This window comes from Chiloscyllium plagiosum, unplaced genomic scaffold (genome assembly GCF_037043375.1).
Source record: "Chiloscyllium plagiosum isolate Xiang-an unplaced genomic scaffold, Cpla_swu_hap1 HiC_scaffold_14, whole genome shotgun sequence".
NCBI classification, from domain to species: Eukaryota; Metazoa; Chordata; class Chondrichthyes; order Orectolobiformes; family Hemiscylliidae; genus Chiloscyllium; species Chiloscyllium plagiosum.
Genome location: NW_028270152.1, coordinates 5,584,953 through 5,602,626, shown reverse-complemented (window position 1 = coordinate 5,602,626; position 17,674 = coordinate 5,584,953).

Genomic DNA, 17,674 nt, shown 5'->3' with positions numbered 1-17,674 from the left:
GAGAGTGCGGCACTGTCGGAGGGTCAGTGCTGAGGGAGTGCCGCACTGTCGGAGGTTCAGTACAGAGGGAGTGCCGCACTGTCGGAGGGTCAGTGCTGAGGGAGTGCCGCACTGTCGGAGGGTCAGTGCTGAGGGAGTGCCGCGGTATCGGAGGGTCAGTGCTGAGGGAGTGCCGCAATGTCCGCGGGTCAGTGCTGAGGGAGTGCCGCACTGTCAGAGGGTCAGTGCTGAGGGAGTGACGAACTGTCAGAGGGTCAGTGCTGAGGGAGTGCCGCACTGTCAGAGGGTCAGTGCTGAGGGAGTGCCGCACTGTCAGAGGGTCAGTGCTGAAGGAATGACACACTGTTGGTGGATCAGTGCTGAGGTAGTGCCACAGTCGGAGGGTCAGTGCTGAGGGAGTGCCGCGGTATCAGAGGGTCAGTGCTGAGGGAGAGGCACACTGTCAGAGGGTCAGTGCTGAGGGAGTGTGGCAGTGTCGGAGGGTCAGTGCTGAGGGAGTGCCGCACAGTTGGAGGGTCAGGGCTGAGGGAGGGTCGCACAGTCGGAGGGTGAGTTCTGAGGGAGTGCCGCACTGTCAGAGGGTCAGTGCTGAGGGAGTGGCACACTGTCAGAGGGTCAGTGCTGAGGGAGTGCCGCGGTATCGGAGGGTCAGTGCTGAGGGAGTGCCGCAATGTCCGCGGGTCAGTGCTGAGGGAGTGCCGCACTGTCAGAGGGTCAGTGCTGAGGGAGTAACGAACTGTCAGAGGGACAGAGCTGAGGGAGTGCCGCACTGTCAGAGGGTCAGTGCTGAGGGAGTGCCGCAGTGTCGGAAGGTCAGTGCTTAGGGAGTGACACACTGTCGGAGGGTCAGTGCTGAGGGAGTGCCGCACAGTTGGAGGGTCAGTGCTGAGGGAGTGTCGCACTGTCGGGAGGTCAGTGCTGAGAGAGTGCGGCACTGTCGGAGGGTCAGTGCTGTGGGAGTGCCGCACTGTCGGAGGTTCAGTACAGAGGGAGTGCCGCACTGTCAGAGGGTCAGTGCTGAGGGAGTGTTGCACTGTCAGAGGGTCAGTGCTGAGGGAGTGACGCACTGTCAGAGGGTCAGTGCTGCGGGAGTGCCGCACTATCGGAGGGTCAGTGCTGAGGGAGTGCCGCGGTATCAGAGGGCCAGTGCTGAGGGAGAGGCACACTGTCAGAGGGTCAGTGCTGAGGGAATGCCGCGGTATCGGAGGGTCAGTGCTGAGGGAGTGCCGCACTGTCCGAGGGTCAGTGCTGAGGGAGTGCCGCACTGTCAGAGGGTCAGTGCTGAGGGAGTGCTGCATTGTCAGAGGGTCAGTGCTGCGGGAGTGCCGCACTATCGGAGGGTCAGTGCTGAGCGAGTGCCGCGGTATCAGAGGGTCAGTGCTGAGGGAGTGCCGCGGTATCGGAGGGTCATTGCTGAGGGAGTGCCGCACTGTCAGAGGGTGAGTACGGATGGAGTGACACACTGTCGGAGAGTCAGGACTGAGGGAGTGCCGCGATATCAGAGGGTCAGTGCTGAGGGAGTGACACACTGTTGGAGGGTCAGTGCTGAGGTAGTGCTGCAGTCGGAGGATCAGTGCTGAGGGAGTGCCACACTGTCGGAGAATCAGTGCTGAGGGACTGGCGCACTGTCAGAGGGTCAGTACTGAAGGAGTGACACACTATCGGAGGGTCAGTGCTGAGGTAGTGCCGCACTGTCAGAGGGTCCGTGCTGAGGGAGTGCCGCACTGTCGGAGGGTCAGGGCTGAGGGAGTGCCGCACTGTCAGAGGGTCAGTACTGATGGAGTGACACACTGTCGGAGGGTCAGTGCTGAGGGAGTGCCGCGGTATCAGGGGGCCTGTGCTGAGGGAGTGCCGCACTGTCCGAGGGTCAGTGCTGAAGGAGTGCCGCATGTCAGAGGGTCAGGGCTGAGGGAGAGGCACACTGTCAGAGGGTCAGTGCTGAGGGTGTGCCACACTGTCAGAGGGTCAGTACTGATGGAGTGACACACTGTCGGAGGGTCAGGACTGAGGGAGTGCCGCGGTATCAGGGGGTCTGTGCTGAGGGAGTGCCGCACTGTCCGAGGGTCAGTGCTGAAGGAGTGCCGCATGTCAGAGGGTCAGGGCTGAGGGAGGGTCGCATTGTCGGAGAATCAGTTCTGAGGGAGTGCCGCACTGTCAGAGGGTCAGTACTGAGGGAGTGACGCACTGTCAGAGGGTCAGTGCTGCGGGAGTGCCGCACTGTCGGAGGGTCAGTGCTGAGGGAGGGTCGCATTGTCGGAGAATCAGTTCTGAGGGAGTGCCGCACTGTCAGAGGGTCAGTACTGAGGGAGTGACGCACTGTCGGAGGGTCAGTGCTGCGGGAGTGCCGCACTGTCGGAGGGTCAGTGCTGAGGGAGTGCCGCGGTGTCGGAGGGTCAGTGCTGAGGGAGTGCCGCAGTGTCGGAGGATCAGTGCTGAGGGCGTGACGCACTGTCGGGAGGTCAGTGCTGAGAGAGTGTGGCACTGTCAGAGGGTCAGTACAGAGGGAGTGCCGAACAGTTGGAGGGTCAGTGCTGAGGGAGTGCCGCGGTATCAGAGGGTCTGGGCTGAGGGAGTGTCACACTGTCGGAGGGTCAGTGCTGAGGGAGTGCCGAACAGTTGGAGGGTCAGTGCTGAGGGAGTGCCGCGGTATCAGAGGGTCTGGGCTGAGGGAGTGCCTCACTGTCAGAGGGTCAGTGCTGAGGGAGTGCCGCACTGTCAGAGGGTCAGTGCTGAGGGAGTGCCGCACTGTCAGAGGGTCAGTGCTGAGGGAGTGCCGCACTGTCAGAGGGTCAGTGCTGAAGGAATGACACACTGTTGGTGGATCAGTGCTGAGGTAGTGCCACAGTCGGAGGGTCAGTGCTGAGGGAGTGCCGCGGTATCAGAGGGTCAGTGCTGAGGGAGAGGCACACTGTCAGAGGGTCAGTGCTGAGGGAGTGTCGCAGTGTCGGAGGGTCAGTGCTGAGGGAGTGCCGCACAGTTGGAGGGTCAGGGCTGAGGGAGGGTCGCACAGTCGGAGGGTGAGTTCTGAGGGAGTGCCGCACTGTCAGAGGGTCATTGCTGAGGGAGTGGCACACTGTCAGAGGGTCAGTGCTGAGGGAGTGCCGCGGTATCGGAGGGTCAGTGCTGAGGGAGTGCCGCAATGTCCGCGGGTCAGTGCTGAGGGAGTGCCGCACTGTCAGAGGGTCAGTGCTGAGGGAGTGACGAACTGTCAGAGGGACAGAGCTGAGGGAGTGCCGCACTGTCAGAGGGTCAGTGCTGAGGGAGTGCCGCAGTGTCGGAAGGTCAGTGCTTAGGGAGTGACACACTGTCGGAGGGTCAGTGCTGAGGGAGTGCCGCACAGTTGGAGGGTCAGTGCTGAGGGAGTGTCGCACTGTCGGGAGGTCAGTGCTGAGAGAGTGCGGCACTGTCAGAGGGTCAGTGCTGTGGGAGTGCCGCACTGTCGGAGGTTCAGTACAGAGGGAGTGCCGCACTGTCAGAGGGTCAGTGCTGAGGGAGTGTTGCACTGTCAGAGGGTCAGTGCTGAGGGAGTGACGCACTGTCAGAGGGTCAGTGCTGCGGGAGTGCCGCACTATCGGAGGGTCAGTGCTGAGGGAGTGCCGCGGTATCAGAGGGCCAGTGCTGAGGGAGAGGCACACTGTCAGAGGGTCAGTGCTGAGGGAGTGCCACACTGTCAGAGGGTCAGTGCTGAGGGAATGCCGCGGTATCGGAGGGTCAGTGTTGAGGGAGTGCCGCACTGTCCGAGGGTCAGTGCTGAGGGAGTGCCGCACTGTCAGAGGGTCAGTGCTGAGGGAGTGCTGCATTGTCAGAGGGTCAGTGCTGCGGGAGTGCCGCACTATCGGAGGGTCAGTGCTGAGGGAGTGCCGCGGTATCAGAGGGTCAGTGCTGAGGGAGTGCCGCGGTATCGGAGGGTCAGTGCTGCGGGAGTGCCGCACTGTCAGAGGGTCAGTACTGAGCGAGTGCCGCGGTATCAGAAGGTCAGTGCTGAGGGAGAGGCACACTGTCAGGGGGTCAGTGCTGAGGGAGTGCCACACTGTCAGAGGGTGAGTACGGATGGAGTGACACACTGTCGGAGAGTCAGGACTGAGGGAGTGCCGCGATATCAGAGGGTCAGTGCTGAGGGAGTGACACACTGTTGGAGGGTCAGTGCTGAGGTAGTGCTGCAGTCGGAGGATCAGTGCTGAGGGAGTGCCACACTGTCGGAGAATCAGTGCTGAGGGACTGGCGCACTGTCAGAGGGTCAGTACTGAAGGAGTGACACACTATCGGAGGGTCAGTGCTGAGGTAGTGCCGCACTGTCAGAGGGTCCGTGCTGAGGGAGTGCCGCACTGTCGGAGGGTCAGGGCTGAGGGAGTGCCGCACTGTCAGAGGGTCAGTACTGATGGAGTGACACACTGTCGGAGGGTCAGGACTGAGGGAGTGCCGCGGTATCAGGGGGCCTCTGCTGAGGGAGTGCCGCACTGTCCGAGGGTCAGTGCTGAAGGAGTGCCGCATGTCAGAGGGTCAGGGCTGAGGGAGAGGCACACTGTCAGAGGGTCAGTGCTGAGGGTGTGCCACACTGTCAGAGGGTCAGTACTGATGGAGTGACACACTGTCGGAGGGTCAGGACTGAGGGAGTGCCGCGGTATCAGGGGGTCTGTGCTGAGGGAGTGCCGCACTGTCCGAGGGTCAGTGCTGAAGGAGTGCCGCATGTCAGAGGGTCAGGGCTGAGGGAGGGTCGCATTGTCGGAGAATCAGTTCTGAGGGAGTGCCGCACTGTCAGAGGGTCAGTACTGAGGGAGTGACGCACTGTCAGAGGGTCAGTGCTGCGGGAGTGCCGCACTGTCGGAGGGTCAGTGCTGAGGGAGGGTCGCATTGTCGGAGAATCAGTTCTGAGGGAGTGCCGCACTGTCAGAGGGTCAGTGCTGAGGGAGTGCCGCACTGTCGGAGGGTCAGTGCTGAGGGAGTGCCGCACTGTCAGAGGGTCAGTGCTGAGGGAGTGCCGCACTGTCGGAGGGTCAGTGCTGAGGGAGTGCCGCACTGTCGGAGGGTCAGTGCTGAGGGAGTGCTGCACTGTCGGAGGGTCAGTGCTGAGGGAGCATCGCACTGTCGGAGGGTCAGTGCTGAGGGAGTGTCACACTGTCAGAGGGTCAGGACTGATGAAGTGACACACTGTCGGAGGGTCAGGACTGAGGGAGTGCCGCAGTGTCGGAGGGTCAGTGCTGAGGGAGTGCCGCAGTGTCGGAGGGTCAGTGCTGAGGGAGTGCCGCAGTGTCGGAGGGTCAGTGCTGAGGGAGTGCCGCAGTGTCGGAGGGTCAGTGCTGAGGGAGTGCCGCAGTGTCGGAGGGTCAGTGCTGAGGGAGTGTTGCAGTGTCGGAGGGTCAGTGCTGAGGTAGTGTCGCAGTGTCGGAGGGTCAGTGCTGAGGGAGTGCCGCAGTGTCGGAGGGTCAGTGCTGAGGGAGTGCCGATCTGTCAGAGGGTCAGTGCTGAGGGAGTGTCGCAGTGTCGGAGGGTCAGTGCTGAATGAGTGCCGATCTGTCAGAGGGTCAGTGCTGAGGGAGTGCCGCACAGTTGGAGGGTCAGGGCTGAGGGAGGGTCGGACAGTCGGACGGTGAGTTCTGAGGGAGTGCCGCACTGTCAGAGGGTCAGTACTGATGGAGTGACACAATGTCGGAGGGTCAGGACTGAGGGAGTGCCGCGGTTTCAGAGGGTCTGTGCTGAGGGAGTGCCACACTGTCAGTGGGTCAGTGCTGAGGGAGTGCCGCACTGTCAGAGGGTCAGTGCTGAGGGAGTGCCGCACTGTCAGAGGGTCAGTGCTGAGGGAGTGCCACACTGTCAGCGGGTCAGTGCTGAGGGAGTGCCGCACTGTCAGAGGGTCAGTGCTGAGGGAGTGCCGCAGTGTCGGAGGGTCAGTGCTGAGGGAGTGCCGCACAGTTGGAGGGTCAGGGCTGAGGGAGTGTCGCACTGTCGGAGAATCAGTACTGTGGGAGTGCCACACTGTCAGTGGGTCAGTGCTGAGGGAGTGCCGCACTGTCAGAGGGTCAGTGCTGAGGGAGTGCCGCACTGTCAGAGGATCAGTACTGTGGGAGTGCCACACTGTCGGAGGGTCAGTGCTGAGGAAGTGCCGCACTGTCAGAGGGTCAGGGCTGAGGGAGGGTCGCACAGTCGGAGGGTGAGTTCTGAGGGAGTGCCGCACTGTCAGAGGGTCAGTGCTGAGGGAGAGGCACACTGTCAGAGGGTCAGTGCTGAGGGAGTGCCGCGGTATCGGAGGGTCAGTGCTGAGGGAGTGCCGCAATGTCCGCGGGTCAGTGCTGAGGGAGTGCCGCACTGTCAGAGGGTCAGTGCTGAGGGAGTGACGAACTGTCAGAGGGACAGAGCTGAGGGAGTGCCGCACTGTCAGAGGGTCAGTGCTGAGGGAGTGCCGCAGTGTCGGAAGGTCAGTGCTTAGGGAGTGGCACACTGTCGGAGGGTCAGTGCTGAGGGAGTGCCGCACAGTTGGAGGGTCAGTGCTGAGGGAGTGTCGCACTGTCGGGAGGTCAGTGCTGAGAGAGTGCGGCACTGTCGGAGGGTCAGTGCCGAGGGAGTGCCGCACTGTCGGAGGTTCAGTACAGAGGGAGTGCCGCACTGTCGGAGGGTCAGTGCTGAGGGAGTGCCGCACTGTCGGAGGGTCAGTGCTGAGGGAGTGCCGCAGTGTCGGAGGGTCAGTGCTGAGGGAGTGCCGCACAGTTGGAGGGTCAGGGCTGAGGGAGTGTCGCACTGTCGGAGAATCAGTACTGTGGGAGTGCCACACTGTCAGTGGGTCAGTGCTGAGGGAGTGCCGCACTGTCAGAGGGTCAGTGCTGAGGGAGTGCCGCACTGTCAGAGGATCAGTACTGTGGGAGTGCCACACTGTCGGAGGGTCAGTGCTGAGGGAGTGCCGCACTGTCGGAGGGTCAGGGCTGAGGGAGGGTCGCACAGTCGGAGGGTGAGTTCTGAGGGAGTGCCGCACTGTCAGAGGGTCAGTGCTGAGGGAGAGGCACACTGTCAGAGGGTCAGTGCTGAGGGAGTGCCGCGGTATCGGAGGGTCAGTGCTGAGGGAGTGCCGCAATGTCCGCGGGTCAGTGCTGAGGGAGTGCCGCACTGTCAGAGGGTCAGTGCTGAGGGAGTGACGAACTGTCAGAGGGACAGAGCTGAGGGAGTGCCGCACTGTCAGAGGGTCAGTGCTGAGGGAGTGCCGCAGTGTCGGAAGGTCAGTGCTTAGGGAGTGACACACTGTCGGAGGGTCAGTGCTGAGGGAGTGCCACACAGTTGGAGGGTCAGTGCTGAGGGAGTGTCGCACTGTCGGGAGGTCAGTGCTGAGAGAGTGTGGCACTGTCAGAGGGTCAGTACAGAGGGAGTGCCGAACAGTTGGAGGGTCAGTGCTGAGGGAGTGCCGCGGTATCAGAGGGTCTGGGCTGAGGGAGTGTCACACTGTCGGAGGGTCAGTGCTGAGGGAGTGCCGAACAGTTGGAGGGTCAGTGCTGAGGGAGTGCCGCGGTATCAGAGGGTCTGGGCTGAGGGAGTGCCTCACTGTCGGAGGGTCAGTGCTGAGGGAGTGCCGCACTGTCGGAGGTTCAGTACAGAGGGAGTGCCGCACTGTCGGAGGGTCAGTGCTGAGGGAGTGCCGCACTGTCGGAGGGTCAGTGCTGAGGGAGTGCCGCGGTATCGGAGGGTCAGTGCTGAGGGAGTGCCGCAATGTCCGCGGGTCAGTGCTGAGGGAGTGCCGCACTGTCAGAGGGTCAGTGCTGAGGGAGTGACGAACTGTCAGAGGGTCAGTGCTGAGGGAGTGCCGCACTGTCAGAGGGTCAGTGCTGAGGGAGTGCCGCACTGTCAGAGGGTCAGTGCTGAAGGAATGACACACTGTTGGTGGATCAGTGCTGAGGTAGTGCCACAGTCGGAGGGTCAGTGCTGAGGGAGTGCCGCGGTATCAGAGGGTCAGTGCTGAGGGAGAGGCACACTGTCAGAGGGTCAGTGCTGAGGGAGTGTGGCAGTGTCGGAGGGTCAGTGCTGAGGGAGTGCCGCACAGTTGGAGGGTCAGGGCTGAGGGAGGGTCGCACAGTCGGAGGGTGAGTTCTGAGGGAGTGCCGCACTGTCAGAGGGTCAGTGCTGAGGGAGTGGCACACTGTCAGAGGGTCAGTGCTGAGGGAGTGCCGCGGTATCGGAGGGTCAGTGCTGAGGGAGTGCCGCAATGTCCGCGGGTCAGTGCTGAGGGAGTGCCGCACTGTCAGAGGGTCAGTGCTGAGGGAGTAACGAACTGTCAGAGGGACAGAGCTGAGGGAGTGCCGCACTGTCAGAGGGTCAGTGCTGAGGGAGTGCCGCAGTGTCGGAAGGTCAGTGCTTAGGGAGTGACACACTGTCGGAGGGTCAGTGCTGAGGGAGTGCCGCACAGTTGGAGGGTCAGTGCTGAGGGAGTGTCGCACTGTCGGGAGGTCAGTGCTGAGAGAGTGCGGCACTGTCGGAGGGTCAGTGCTGTGGGAGTGCCGCACTGTCGGAGGTTCAGTACAGAGGGAGTGCCGCACTGTCAGAGGGTCAGTGCTGAGGGAGTGTTGCACTGTCAGAGGGTCAGTGCTGAGGGAGTGACGCACTGTCAGAGGGTCAGTGCTGCGGGAGTGCCGCACTATCGGAGGGTCAGTGCTGAGGGAGTGCCGCGGTATCAGAGGGCCAGTGCTGAGGGAGAGGCACACTGTCAGAGGGTCAGTGCTGAGGGAATGCCGCGGTATCGGAGGGTCAGTGCTGAGGGAGTGCCGCACTGTCCGAGGGTCAGTGCTGAGGGAGTGCCGCACTGTCAGAGGGTCAGTGCTGAGGGAGTGCTGCATTGTCAGAGGGTCAGTGCTGCGGGAGTGCCGCACTATCGGAGGGTCAGTGCTGAGGGAGTGCCGCGGTATAAGAGGGTCAGTGCTGAGGGAGTGCCGCGGTATCGGAGGGTCATTGCTGAGGGAGTGCCGCACTGTCAGAGGGTGAGTACGGATGGAGTGACACACTGTCGGAGAGTCAGGACTGAGGGAGTGCCGCGATATCAGAGGGTCAGTGCTGAGGGAGTGACACACTGTTGGAGGGTCAGTGCTGAGGTAGTGCTGCAGTCGGAGGATCAGTGCTGAGGGAGTGCCACACTGTCGGAGAATCAGTGCTGAGGGACTGGCGCACTGTCAGAGGGTCAGTACTGAAGGAGTGACACACTATCGGAGGGTCAGTGCTGAGGTAGTGCCGCACTGTCAGAGGGTCCGTGCTGAGGGAGTGCCGCACTGTCGGAGGGTCAGGGCTGAGGGAGTGCCGCACTGTCAGAGGGTCAGTACTGATGGAGTGACACACTGTCGGAGGGTCAGTGCTGAGGGAGTGCCGCGGTATCAGGGGGCCTGTGCTGAGGGAGTGCCGCACTGTCCGAGGGTCAGTGCTGAAGGAGTGCCGCATGTCAGAGGGTCAGGGCTGAGGGAGAGGCACACTGTCAGAGGGTCAGTGCTGAGGGTGTGCCACACTGTCAGAGGGTCAGTACTGATGGAGTGACACACTGTCGGAGGGTCAGGACTGAGGGAGTGCCGCGGTATCAGGGGGTCTGTGCTGAGGGAGTGCCGCACTGTCCGAGGGTCAGTGCTGAAGGAGTGCCGCATGTCAGAGGGTCAGGGCTGAGGGAGGGTCGCATTGTCGGAGAATCAGTTCTGAGGGAGTGCCGCACTGTCAGAGGGTCAGTACTGAGGGAGTGACGCACTGTCAGAGGGTCAGTGCTGCGGGAGTGCCGCACTGTCGGAGGGTCAGTGCTGAGGGAGGGTCGCATTGTCGGAGAATCAGTTCTGAGGGAGTGCCGCACTGTCAGAGGGTCAGTACTGAGGGAGTGACGCACTGTCGGAGGGTCAGTGCTGCGGGAGTGCCGCACTGTCGGAGGGTCAGTGCTGAGGGAGTGCCGCGGTGTCGGAGGGTCAGTGCTGAGGGAGTGCCGCAGTGTCGGAGGATCAGTGCTGAGGGCGTGACGCACTGTCGGGAGGTCAGTGCTGAGAGAGTGTGGCACTGTCAGAGGGTCAGTACAGAGGGAGTGCCGAACAGTTGGAGGGTCAGTGCTGAGGGAGTGCCGCGGTATCAGAGGGTCTGGGCTGAGGGAGTGTCACACTGTCGGAGGGTCAGTGCTGAGGGAGTGCCGAACAGTTGGAGGGTCAGTGCTGAGGGAGTGCCGCGGTATCAGAGGGTCTGGGCTGAGGGAGTGCCTCACTGTCAGAGGGTCGGTGCTGAGGGAGTGCCGCACTGTCAGAGGGTCAGTGCTGAGGGAGTGCCGCACTGTCAGAGGGTCAGTGCTGAGGGAGTGACGAACTGTCAGAGGGTCAGTGCTGAGGGAGTGCCGCACTGTCAGAGGGTCAGTGCTGAGGGAGTGCCGCACTGTCAGAGGGTCAGTGCTGAAGGAATGACACACTGTTGGTGGATCAGTGCTGAGGTAGTGCCACAGTCGGAGGGTCAGTGCTGAGGGAGTGCCGCGGTATCAGAGGGTCAGTGCTGAGGGAGAGGCACACTGTCAGAGGGTCAGTGCTGAGGGAGTGTCGCAGTGTCGGAGGGTCAGTGCTGAGGGAGTGCCGCACAGTTGGAGGGTCAGGGCTGAGGGAGGGTCGCACAGTCGGAGGGTGAGTTCTGAGGGAGTGCCGCACTGTCAGAGGGTCAGTGCTGAGGGAGTGGCACACTGTCAGAGGGTCAGTGCTGAGGGAGTGCCGCGGTATCGGAGGGTCAGTGCTGAGGGAGTGCCGCAATGTCCGCGGGTCAGTGCTGAGGGAGTGCCGCACTGTCAGAGGGTCAGTGCTGAGGGAGTGACGAACTGTCAGAGGGACAGAGCTGAGGGAGTGCCGCAGTGTCGGAAGGTCAGTGCTTAGGGAGTGACACACTGTCGGAGGGTCAGTGCTGAGGGAGTGCCGCACAGTTGGAGGGTCAGTGCTGAGGGAGTGTCGCACTGTCGGGAGGTCAGTGCTGAGAGAGTGCGGCACTGTCAGAGGGTCAGTGCTGTGGGAGTGCCGCACTGTCGGAGGTTCAGTACAGAGGGAGTGCCGCACTGTCAGAGGGTCAGTGCTGAGGGAGTGTTGCACTGTCAGAGGGTCAGTGCTGAGGGAGTGACGCACTGTCAGAGGGTCAGTGCTGCGGGAGTGCCGCACTATCGGAGGGTCAGTGCTGAGGGAGTGCCGCGGTATCAGAGGGCCAGTGCTGAGGGAGAGGCACACTGTCAGAGGGTCAGTGCTGAGGGAGTGCCACACTGTCAGAGGGTCAGTGCTGAGGGAATGCCGCGGTATCGGAGGGTCAGTGTTGAGGGAGTGCCGCACTGTCCGAGGGTCAGTGCTGAGGGAGTGCCGCACTGTCAGAGGGTCAGTGCTGAGGGAGTGCCGCACTGTCCGAGGGTCAGTGCTGAGGGAGTGCCGCACTGTCAGAGGGTCAGTGCTGAGGGAGTGCTGCATTGTCGGAGGGTCAGTGCTGAGGGAGTGCTGCATTGTCAGAGGGTCAGTGCTGCGGGAGTGCCGCACTATCGGAGGGTCAGTGCTGAGGGAGTGCCGCGGTATCAGAGGGTCAGTGCTGAGGGAGTGCCGCGGTATCGGAGGGTCATTGCTGAGGGAGTGCCGCACTGTCAGAGGGTCAGTACTGAGCGAGTGCCGCGGTATCAGAAGGTCAGTGCTGAGGGAGAGGCACACTGTCAGGGGGTCAGTGCTGAGGGAGTGCCACACTGTCAGAGGGTGAGTACGGATGGAGTGACACACTGTCGGAGAGTCAGGACTGAGGGAGTGCCGCGATATCAGAGGGTCAGTGCTGAGGGAGTGACACACTGTTGGAGGGTCAGTGCTGAGGTAGTGCTGCAGTCGGAGGATCAGTGCTGAGGGAGTGCCACACTGTCGGAGAATCAGTGCTGAGGGACTGGCGCACTGTCAGAGGGTCAGTACTGAAGGAGTGACACACTATCGGAGGGTCAGTGCTGAGGTAGTGCCGCACTGTCAGAGGGTCCGTGCTGAGGGAGTGCCGCACTGTCGGAGGGTCAGGGCTGAGGGAGTGCCGCACTGTCAGAGGGTCAGTACTGATGGAGTGACACACTGTCGGAGGGTCAGGACTGAGGGAGTGCCGCGGTATCAGGGGGCCTGTGCTGAGGGAGTGCCGCACTGTCCGAGGGTCAGTGCTGAAGGAGTGCCGCATGTCAGAGGGTCAGGGCTGAGGGAGAGGCACACTGTCAGAGGGTCAGTGCTGAGGGTGTGCCACACTGTCAGAGGGTCAGTACTGATGGAGTGACACACTGTCGGAGGGTCAGGACTGAGGGAGTGCCGCGGTATCAGGGGGTCTGTGCTGAGGGAGTGCCGCACTGTCCGAGGGTCAGTGCTGAAGGAGTGCCGCATGTCAGAGGGTCAGGGCTGAGGGAGGGTCGCATTGTCGGAGAATCAGTTCTGAGGGAGTGCCGCACTGTCAGAGGGTCAGTACTGAGGGAGTGACGCACTGTCAGAGGGTCAGTGCTGCGGGAGTGCCGCACTGTCGGACGGTCAGTGCTGAGGGAGGGTCGCATTGTCGGAGAATCAGTTCTGAGGGAGTGCCGCACTGTCAGAGGGTCAGTACTGAGGGAGTGACGCACTGTCGGAGGGTCAGTGCTGCGGGAGTGCCGCACTGTCGGAGGGTCAGTGCTGAGGGAGTGCCGTGGTGTCGGAGGGTCAGTGCTGAGGGAGTGCCGCAGTGTCGGAGGATCAGTGCTGAGGGCGTGACGCACTGTCGGGAGGTCAGTGCTGAGAGAGTGTGGCACTGTCAGAGGGTCAGTACAGAGGGAGTGCCGAACAGTTGGAGGGTCAGTGCTGAGGGAGTGCCGCGGTATCAGAGGGTCTGGGCTGAGGGAGTGTCACACTGTCGGAGGGTCAGTGCTGAGGGAGTGCCGAACAGTTGGAGGGTCAGTGCTGAGGGAGTGCCGCGGTATCAGAGGGTCTGGGCTGAGGGAGTGCCTCACTGTCAGAGGGTCAGTGCTGAGGGAGTGCCGCACTGTCAGAGGGTCAGTGCTGAGGGAGTGCCGCAGTGTGGGAGGATCAGTGCTGAGGGAGTGCCGCACTGTCAGAGGGTCAGTGCTGAGGGAGGGCCGCACTGTCAGAGGGTCAGTGCTGAGGGAGTGTTGCACAGTCGGAGGGTCAGTGCTGTGGGAGTGCCGCACTGTCAGAGGGGCAGTACTGAGAGAATGCCGCACAGTCGGAGGGTCAGTGCTGTGGGAGTGCCGCACTGTCAGAGGGTCAGTGCTGAGATAGTGCCGCACAGTCGGAGGGTCAGTGCTGTGGGAGTGCCACACTGTCAGTGGGTCAGTGCTGAGGGAGTGCCGCACTGTCAGAGGGTCAGTGCTGAGGGAGTGCCGCACTGTCGGAGGGTCAGTGCTGAGTGAGTGCCACACTGTCAGTGGGTCAGTGCTGAGGGAGTGCCGCACTGTCAGAGGGTCAGTGCTGAGGGAGTGCCGCACTGTCAGAGGATCAGTACTGTGGGAGTGCCACACTGTCGGAGGGTCAGTGCTGAGGGAGTGCCGCACTGTCAGAGGGTCAGGGCTGAGGGAGGGTCGCACAGTCGGAGGGTGAGTTCTGAGGGAGTGCCGCACTGTCAGAGGGTCAGTGCTGAGGGAGAGGCACACTGTCAGAGGGTCAGTGCTGAGGGAGTGCCGCGGTATCGGAGGGTCAGTGCTGAGGGAGTGCCGCAATGTCCGCGGGTCAGTGCTGAGGGAGTGCCGCACTGTCAGAGGGTCAGTGCTGAGGGAGTGACGAACTGTCAGAGGGTCAGTGCTGAGGGAGTGCCGCACTGTCAGAGGGTCAGTGCTGAGGGAGTGCCGCACTGTCAGAGGGTCAGTGCTGAGGGAGTGCCGCACTGTCAGAGGGTCAGTGCTGAAGGAGTGACACACTGTTGGAGGATCAGTGCTGAGGTAGTGCCACAGTCGGAGGGTCAGTGCTGAGGGAGTGCCGCGGTATCAGAGGGTCAGTGCTGAGGGAGAGGCACACTGTCAGAGGGTCAGTGCTGAGGGAGTGTCGCAGTGTCGGAGGGTCAGTGCTGAGGGAGTGCCGCACAGTTGGAGGGTCAGGGCTGAGGGAGGGTCGCACAGTCGGAGGGTGAGTTCTGAGGGAGTGCCGCACTGTCAGAGGGTCAGTGCTGATGGAGAGGCACACTGTCAGAGGGTCAGTGCTGAGGGAGTGCCGCGGTATCGGAGGGTCAGTGCTGAGGGAGTGCCGCAATGTCCGCGGGTCAGTGCTGAGGGAGTGCCGCACTGTCAGAGGGTCAGTGCTGAGGGAGTGACGAACTGTCAGAGGGACAGAGCTGAGGGAGTGCCGCACTGTCAGAGGGTCAGTGCTGAGGGAGAGGCACACTGTCAGAGGGTCAGTGCTGAGGGAGTGCCACACTGTCAGAGGGTCAGTGCTGAGGGAATGCCGCGGTATCGGAGGGTCAGTGCTGAGGGAGTGCCGCACTGTCAGAGGGTCAGTGCTGAGGGAGTGCTGCATTGTCAGAGGGTCAGTGCTGCGGGAGTGCCGCACTATCGGAGGGTCAGTGCTGAGGGAGTGCCGCGGTATCAGAGGGTCAGTGCTGAGGGAGTGCCGCGGTATCGGAGGGTCATTGCTGAGGGAGTGCCGCACTGTCAGAGGGTCAGTACTGAGCGAGTGCCGCGGTATCAGAAGGTCAGTGCTGAGGGAGAGGCACACTGTCAGGGGGTCAGTGCTGAGGGAGTGCCACACTGTCAGAGGGTGAGTACGGATGGAGTGACACACTGTCGGAGAGTCAGGACTGAGGGAGTGCCGCGATATCAGAGGGTCAGTGCTGAGGGAGTGACACACTGTTGGAGGGTCAGTGCTGAGGTAGTGCTGCAGTCGGAGGATCAGTGCTGAGGGAGTGCCACACTGTCGGAGAATCAGTGCTGAGGGACTGGCGCACTGTCAGAGGGTCAGTACTGAAGGAGTGACACACTATCGGAGGGTCAGTGCTGAGGTAGTGTCGCACTGTCAGAGGGTCCGTGCTGAGGGAGTGCCGCACTGTCGGAGGGTCAGGGCTGAGGGAGTGCCGCACTGTCAGAGGGTCAGTACTGATGGAGTGACACACTGTCGGAGGGTCAGGACTGAGGGAGTGCCGCGGTATCAGGGGGCCTGTGCTGAGGGAGTGCCGCACTGTCCGAGGGTCAGTGCTGAAGGAGTGCCGCATGTCAGAGGGTCAGGGCTGAGGGAGAGGCACACTGTCAGAGGGTCAGTGCTGAGGGTGTGCCACACTGTCAGAGGGTCAGTACTGATGGAGTGACACACTGTCGGAGGGTCAGGACTGAGGGAGTGCCGCGGTATCAGGGGGTCTGTGCTGAGGGAGTGCCGCACTGTCCGAGGGTCAGGGTCAGTGCTGAAGGAGTGCCGCATGTCAGAGGGTCAGGGCTGAGGGAGGGTCGCATTGTCGGAGAATCAGTTCTGAGGGAGTGCCGCACTGTCAGAGGGTCAGTACTGAGGGAGTGACGCACTGTCAGAGGGTCAGTGCTGCGGGAGTGCCGCACTGTCGGAGGGTCAGTGCTGAGGGAGTGCCGCGGTGTCGGAGGGTCAGTGCTGAGGGAGTGCCGCAGTGTCGGAGGATCAGTGCTGAGGGAGTGACGCACTGTCGGGAGGTCAGTGCTGAGAGAGTGTGGCACTGTCAGAGGGTCAGTACAGAGGGAGTGCCGAACAGTTGGAGGGTCAGTGCTGAGGGAGTGCCGCGGTATCAGAGGGTCTGGGCTGAGGGAGTGTCACACTGTCGGAGGGTCAGTGCTGAGGGAGTGCCGAACAGTTGGAGGGTCAGTGCTGAGGGAGTGCCGCGGTATCAGAGGGTCTGGGCTGAGGGAGTGCCTCACTGTCAGAGGGTCAGTGCTGAGGGAGTGCCGCACTGTCAGAGGGTCAGTGCTGAGGGAGTGCCGCAGTGTCGGAGGATCAGTGCTGAGGGAGTGCCACACTGTCAGAGGGTCAGTGCTGATGGAGGGCCGCACTGTCAGAGGGTCAGTGCTGAGGGAGTGTTGCACAGTCGGAGGGTCAGTGCTGTGGGAGTGCCGCACTGTCAGAGGGTCAGTACTGAGAGAATGCCGCACAGTCGGAGGGTCAGTGCTGTGGGAGTGCCGCACTGTCAGAGGGTCAGTGCTGAGATAGTGCCGCACAGTCGGAGGGTCAGTGCTGTGGGAGTGCCGCACTGTCAGAGGGTCAGTGCTGAGGGAGTGCTGCACTGTCAGAGGGTCAGTGCTGAGGGAGTGCCGCACTGTCAGAGGGTCAGTGCTGAGGGAGTGCCACACTGTCAGAGGGTCAGTGCTGAGGGAGTGACGCACTGTCAGAGGGTCAGTGCTGCGGGAGTGCCGCACTGTCGGAGGGTCTGTGCTGAGGGAGTGCCGCAGTATCAGAGGGTCAGTACTGAGAGAGAGGCACACTGTCAGAGGGTCAGTACTGATGGAGTGACACACTGTCGGAGGGTCAGGACTGAGGGAGTGCCGCGGTATCAGAGGGTCAGTGCTGAGGGAGTGCCGCACTGTCCGAGGGTCAGTGCTGAAGGAGTGTCACACTGTCGGAGGGTCTGTGCTGAGGGAGTGCCGCACAGTTGGAGGGTCAGTGCTGAGGGAGTGCCGCACAGTTGGAGGGTCAGTACTGATGGAGTGACACACTGTCGGAGGGTCAGGACTGAGGGAGTGCCGCGGTATCAGGGGGCCTGTGCTGAGGGAGTGCCGCACTGTCCGAGGGTCAGTGCTGAAGGAGTGCCGCATGTCAGAGGGTCAGAGCTGAGGGAGAGGCACACTGTCAGAGGGTCAGTGCTGAGGGTGTGCCACACTGTCAGAGGGTCAGTACTGATGGAGTGACACACTGTCGGAGGGTCAGGACTGAGGGAGTGCCGCGGTATCAGGGGGTCTGTGCTGAGGAAGTGCCGCACTGTCCGAGGGTCAGTGCTGAAGGAGTGCCGCATGTCAGAGGGTCAGGGCTGAGGGAGGGTCGCATTGTCGGAGAATCAGTTCTGAGGGAGTGCCGCACTGTCAGAGGGTCAGTACTGAGGGAGTGACGCACTGTCAGAGGGTCAGTGCTGCGGGAGTGCCGCACTGTCGGAGGGTCAGTGCTGAGGGAGTGCCGCGGTGTCGGAGGGTCAGTGCTGTGGGAGTGCCGCAGTGTCGGAGGATCAGTGCTGAGGGAGTGCCACACTGTCAGTGGGTCAGTGCTGAGGGAGTGCCGCACTGTCAGAGGGTCAGTGCTGAGGGAGTGCCGCACTGTCAGAGGATCAGTACTGTGGGAGTGCCACACTGTCGGAGGGTCAGTGCTGAGGGAGTGCCGCACTGTCAGAGGGTCAGGGCTGAGGGAGGGTCGCACAGTCGGAGGGTGAGTTCTGAGGGAGTGCCGCACTGTCAGAGGGTCAGTGCTGAGGGAGAGGCACACTGTCAGAGGGTCAGTGCTGAGGGAGTGCCGCGGTATCGGAGGGTCAGTGCTGAGGGAGTGCCGCAATGTCCGCGGGTCAGTGCTGAGGGAGTGCCGCACTGTCAGAGGGTCAGTGCTGAGGGAGTGACGAACTGTCAGAGGGTCAGTGCTGAGGGAGTGCCGCACTGTCAGAGGGTCAGTGCTGAAGGAATGACACACTGTTGGAGGATCAGTGCTGAGGTAGTGCCACAGTCGGAGGGTCAGTGCTGAGGGAGTGCCGCGGTATCAGAGGGTCAGTGCTGAGGGAGAGGCACACTGTCAGAGGGTCAGTGCTGAGGGAGTGTCGCAGT